This window comes from Rhinopithecus roxellana, chromosome 17 (assembly GCF_007565055.1).
Source record: "Rhinopithecus roxellana isolate Shanxi Qingling chromosome 17, ASM756505v1, whole genome shotgun sequence".
Classification (NCBI taxonomy): domain Eukaryota; kingdom Metazoa; phylum Chordata; class Mammalia; order Primates; family Cercopithecidae; genus Rhinopithecus; species Rhinopithecus roxellana.
Window position 1 is genome coordinate 94,532,648 of NC_044565.1, and position 6,004 is coordinate 94,538,651.

General features: G+C 41.9%; 1 long non-coding RNA gene across 1 annotated transcript; it reads left to right on the plus strand.

Annotated features, from left to right (window-relative positions):
* The first annotated feature begins 380 nt into the window (after positions 1-380).
* Positions 381-3,949, plus strand: LOC115894245. Its single transcript, XR_004054288.1, has 3 exons — positions 381-502; positions 3,368-3,591; positions 3,912-3,949. It is a non-coding gene; the product is annotated as an uncharacterized LOC115894245 (long non-coding RNA).
* Positions 3,950-6,004: the final 2,055 nt, after the last annotated feature.

Sequence of the window (6,004 nt, forward strand, 5' to 3'; positions counted from 1 at the left end):
TCTCTCAGGGCTGTGGAGTAGGAGCCAGGCATATGGACCCCGCATGTGTACACTGCACATGACTTATGGATTGGGCTCACGGCTTTTCTTGCCCATGCATACAGCTATTTATTTCTATATGTGTATAGCTTGTTATGATGAACAAATTCAACATTTTAAAAAGAACTTTTAAATACATCTCATAATTTTTTGCCAATGTGTTTTTTTCTCCACAGATAATGCAAGGACCATTGCTAACATGTATGGATTTATGAATGCTGAGATTGAGAAGGAATCATGAGTCTCTACAAGGTTGGAGACCGTGATGTGCCCTGCCTGGCTGACTCTGGCTTCACACTCTGCATTGTGTGTGCAGGGAGATTCTGGAGACTCTGCCAAGGATCTGGTTACCTCTGCACAACACAGAAGACAGGTTGAGGAGGACAGAAAGCTGAGGGACTTCTTCAGGGAAAAATAATCTCAGTGTAGCATCTCTGTAAGCCGGCCTCCATTTTACTTGAAGGTGAGTTAGGGACATATGGAAACCCTTATGTTCCTAAACATCCCCCACATACGTCCTGAATGTTCCATGTTCCTGTAACCGGGAGAGCTCGTCCTTCACTGTGGAGAATCCACAGTGGACTGGACTCCAAATACTTGGTTTACAGTGAAGCCAGGCTGGTTTACCACCACGTTGAAATAACACATCTCCCGTGTTCTTTTCTTGAAGAAACACCTTGATTAGAAGAGAAGGCATGAGATTTAAGGAATCTGGAAAGGGAGGAGAGTCCTATGAGGGAGGAACAGTGTGGGTTTTTCTGCCATTAATTTAGATTGGAGGCACGATGGTTCTATGTCAACATGGAACAGAAGGGAGGAGTCAGGAACTCCCATCCAGCAGAACAGGATGGGGTGGATGGTGGTCTGTGATGGAGGCAGAGATTCAGCCAGGTGGGAGAGGCCCAATGTGTTAGTACAATTCCAAAACAGTCCTGTTTGAGGCAATAGCTGGCCCTGGAGCTCCAAGCTGGCCCTAACAGCAGCATGGAAGTAGAGGCATGAGGCTGTGTGCAAGTGGAGAGTCCTGTGGGCTGCAAGTCAATGTTCAGGGTGTCTGCTTTGGAGAACAAGGATCTCATTAGATAGGCTTTTGGGGACTGGGCTCCAAATACCAGGAGAAGGGTGGACACCAGCCTTTAGCATCATGGGATGAGAGCCAAAAGCCAAGGGAGGTCATAGATCTAAGTGATTGCAGGAGGGACATGTGACAACAAACACTCCTTGGGGCTACCATGGGAACCCAGAGCGTAGTACTGCAACATCAAGATTTGGGATGAAGATAAGAACTAAAGCCTTGGGGCTATAATGATAGAAATGACAAGGCCATAGGCTGAGGCAATTTGAATACAGCTAAATACTGCCCAGCCTGTAACTGAGTCTGTGTACTATGGTGGTATTGTTACTGTGCCTCAGGACAATTTACTAAGGAGGGCTTCAGACAGGGAAGTTGGTAGTGATGCCTTCAAAGAAAGGAAGTCCTCTGAGCCTTCACCTGACCCCGGGGAACATGGCCAGCTTTGGTCTAAGATATTCAGCTTTGGTCTAAGACATTCAGCCTCCTTAGTATAGCAAAATGAAGCTATTCTTGTGTCCCTCTAGTGCAAAATTTGTACATTAAGTTGAGGAGCCAAATCATAGCCGCATATAAAGGGTTTCTTTACTGTGACTGTTTTCCTCATGCATAACTGCTCTTTGAGAAGTATGGGAAGGTGTGAGCAGTGATATCACAGTAGGATTTAGGCATTTCTAGGTCTCTTAATTAAAATGTCACCAGCAGAACTTCCCTTATTATTTCCTCCACTGTGAAACTCACCATGCATAGCAAGGGCAGGAGAGTCTGCCACAGTATCTGGCACTGGAGAAAATGAAGTGAATAGGGAACACAGCAAGATAGACCTTGCTTTTTACCAGTGCTTGGAGTGGCCCCAAGGAAAAGGAGGGATGTTTGGGCACCCTGTTCATCCTTGCGACATTGGTGGAATAAAAAGAAAGAAAGAGAGAAGAAGAGGCCTAACCAAATATGTTTTCAAGATTGGGTCCCTAGTACCCTGGGATTGAAAACTGACATGTCCAGGTCACTTCCATGGGTGATGGGTCCCTCCTGAGAGGTAGGGAATATGATAAATATGTAGGATTGGCATTTTACGGGTGCCGGGACCTTGCAGTCTTCTTCAACTGCTCTATCTGCAGAGCTAAGCCCAGATTCTGACATACGGGAGGTCTATAATAAATATTTGTTGCATTTATAAGTGAATGGCCTTTTTCTCTCAAAGGCTGAAAAGGACCTCTGAAGACGCATTAACTTACTCAATAGCTTCCATTCAGCTTACCATTACCAGCAATGAGTAAGTTTATACATTCATGATAGTCCCGATAAAACAGCATAGCCTAAGGTCATTATTTCTGGACAGATTTTGAAAGACTCCAGTGAGAAGCACTGTCTTCACTGTAAGTAAGCAGATCTGTTGCGACACTTCCAAGGTGAAGATAGCCAGCTTCAAAACCTATGTCATATTTATATTTTTTGATATAAGGTATGTCTGTATAATAGCACCTCAAGGAACATAAGAAAGCATTTTTATTCTATCATATGAAATGCACGCTGCCTATTTATCATTGCTTTTTTGGGAGGAATTAATGAAATCTGTGACATGTACCCAACAAAAGTTTAGGGTAAATGGAGTCACTGCTGGTACCAACCACAGGGTACTCTGTTGCTGCTGGGTTCAGAGGGGTTGCTTGAATTTGTTTTTTTTTTTTTTCTTTAACCTGTTTTTGCGTCTTTCCTTCTCATTTTCAAGCTCTCTCTCTTCTCGTTTTATTTCTTTATTTATTTTTGCTTCTTTTTCACATGCTATTTTCATTTCCTTTTATATTCAGCTCTGTTCTGGAATTCCCCAAGTGTTACTCCCCTCTCCAGTAAACTCCATGCAGAGCAATGGCACGCAGGAGACAGTCTCAGCTTCACATTTGGAATGAGCCAGTCTAAGAGATCATCTTCTTATGAAGGGACAGAAAGGTTCTCCCTGAAGTTATGCCAACACAGAGGTATTTATCAACTAGTTTTTACCACTAGAATTGGAAATTATATCAGAGCAGTTTCTAGAAGCTGTGCCTAATATGTGTAGTCACTGAAGAAAACTATGTGTTGACTACATGACTGGCTACTGAATGTATGTATAAATAAGCATGGTAAATTTTACAACTTGACATAAACAGATGTAGACTGTCTGTAGTCATGCCATCTGAAAAGGGTGAGCAGCTTTGCAAAGGTTCCATCAAATCTCAGGAGAGCAAAAGCCTCATATTTCTTTTTCTCCATCCCCAGGGACTTGCTTGGATTTCTTCAAATCCATCATTTGTGTCGTGTCAGGCCATGACTATTTATCTTTGTGATGAATACTTAATGCAAATGGAAAGCCATCCTGAGGGAGGCTGGCATCCGTACCTACTGAGAAGGCCAGTAAACGGCGTGTGAAGCACCAACGTCAAAAGCCATTAACACAAATGAAAATTAACATTTTTCATCAGGGTCTAATAGTACATCAACAGGTAGGCCAACCACTGTGCTGCCTGTTTACAGAAACACGTTGCTAATCAGTCAGCACAATCCTCTCAATACCAGCGTTCCTCCACATTTGCTTCTTAAACCTTTTGAGAGCATTAAATTAGCTTCAATTAGTAAAGCTAATGTGTGCAGAAATATTGAACATTTTAATGTAATGGAAAACACCCTGCTGGGTGAGAAATATCATTTCTATCTGGAGCCCATTTTTGTAGCACAAGCTGCTGGCTGCGTATCTTGAAAGGTTAACCACAGGTTCATTACAATTCAAAACACTGATGTTGACATTGTTTTGCATTTCTTACAGATCATTAAAAAGCTTAAAATTTATTTCTCTAGTGATGAAATTCCATCTGGAAGGATTTAATTCGTGGTTTTGAATTTTACCTTTTTCCCTGTTAGAGCACAAAAGAAAAACTATCGCATCATGAAAGTTCTCTATCATGTGAATAGTGTCCATACACATACAACAGTGAAATATGGCCAAGCAGCAATAATGAAACAGTCACCCTTTTCCTCATGATAGCCATGTACATTCTCAGCTCTCCAATACATTGCCACCATTAGCTCTGTTTTATTTATTGTGCCTGAAGCCTGATTTCCAATGGGAGGCCTTGTATAACGTATAATGGAATGCCAGTAGAATTCTAGCTCCCTGTGATTTAGATGCCAGCTTTATTCTCCATAATAAAAAGAGAGAACTAGACACACATAATGAGAAAATACATTTTATCTACTGGCCGATGTTCATATGTTGAAGGTTAGAAGGGCTTTGGTTTTCAGCTGTCACTAAATTTCACAGAGTTGGTGACATAATTTCACACCTTCCTGTGGATAATAATAATGAAAGGAGAATTTTAAATGTGAGATTTGACATTTGGCTGTAGTAAAGTTTACTACAACCATCAAAGAATGTTATCTCAGTGATCAAATACAAAACAAAAATTAAATACAACATTATACAGAAGTAGTTATTTATCCTCACCCATCATATTGTGAAGGAAATTATTGTATCAATAAAAACGAAACAAAAAATAGTCTAGTGTTATAGCTGAAGGGGAAGAATGAAGGTGGAGGGAGGGTGGGAATGAGAGACAGGGAGAAAAGATACTAGCGTGTCCCGTGGAATTCAGAGTTTCTACTTTGAAAATAGAGAAATCTGAAAGTCTTGACACTGATTTGTGGTTGGGGTTGGACCATGGAGAGCAGCAGAAGGAGATCACAAGGAAGGAAAAGGGGTGAGTGACCGACATGCCAAACAGCGGAACCAACTCTGAGATTTCACCTTTCATCATCCCCCAGGGGACAAGCCAGTCACGTGGTGACTGCTGCACATATTAGACCCAAATCCTTGCACTTCATGGGTAGGCACATATTTGACTTACAGATTTGATTTTCCTACCTACAGCTCTTCATTCACAACTACTATTCCTGGACTTACAGAATGCCATATTCATTTTACACACAATGTTACCACTGCCCAAGAGGTGTATTTTCTGGCAAAGGAGGTGTAGTAATGAGCTTGCAACCATGAGGTTCATGAGTTCTTATCAAGATCCCCATGCCTCAGGAGCATCTGGCCTGATGGAGCAGTGAATGGCTTGCTGAAGATTCAAATATGGCACTAGTTAGAGCACACACCTCATGATGTGGGACTACACTCTTTTTTTTTTTTTTTTAATTATACTTTACGTTCTAGGGTACATGTGCATAGTGTGCAGGTTTGTTACATATGTATACTTGAGCCATGTTGGTGTGCTGCACCCATCAACTCGTCAGCACCCATCAATTCGTCATTTATATCAGGTATAACTCCCAATGCAATCCCTCCCCCCTCCCCCTTCCCCATGATAGGCCCCGGTGTGTGATGTTCCCCTTCCCAAGTCCAAGTGATCTCATTGTTCAGTTCCCACCTATGAGTGAGAACATGCGGTGTTTGGTTTTCTGTTCTTGTGATAGTTTGCTAAGAATGATGGTTTCCAGCTGCATCCATGTCCCTACAAAGGACACAAACTCATCCTTTTTTATGGCTGCGTAGTATTCCATGGTGTATATGTGCCACATTTTCTTAATCCAGTCTGTCACAGATGGACATTTGGGTTGATTCCAAGTCTTTGCTATTGTGAATAGTGCCGCAGTAAACATACTTGTGCATGTGTCTTTATAGCAGCATGATTTATAATCCTTTGGGTATATACCCAGTAATGGGATGGCTGGGTCATATGGTACATGTAGTTCTAGATCCTTGAGGAATCACCATACTGTTTTCCATAATGGTTGAACTAGTTTACAATCCCACCAACAGTGTAAAAGTGTCCCTATTTCTCCACATCCTCTCCAGCACCTGTTGTTTCCTGACTTGTTAATGATTGCCATTCTAACTGGTGTGAGATGGTATCT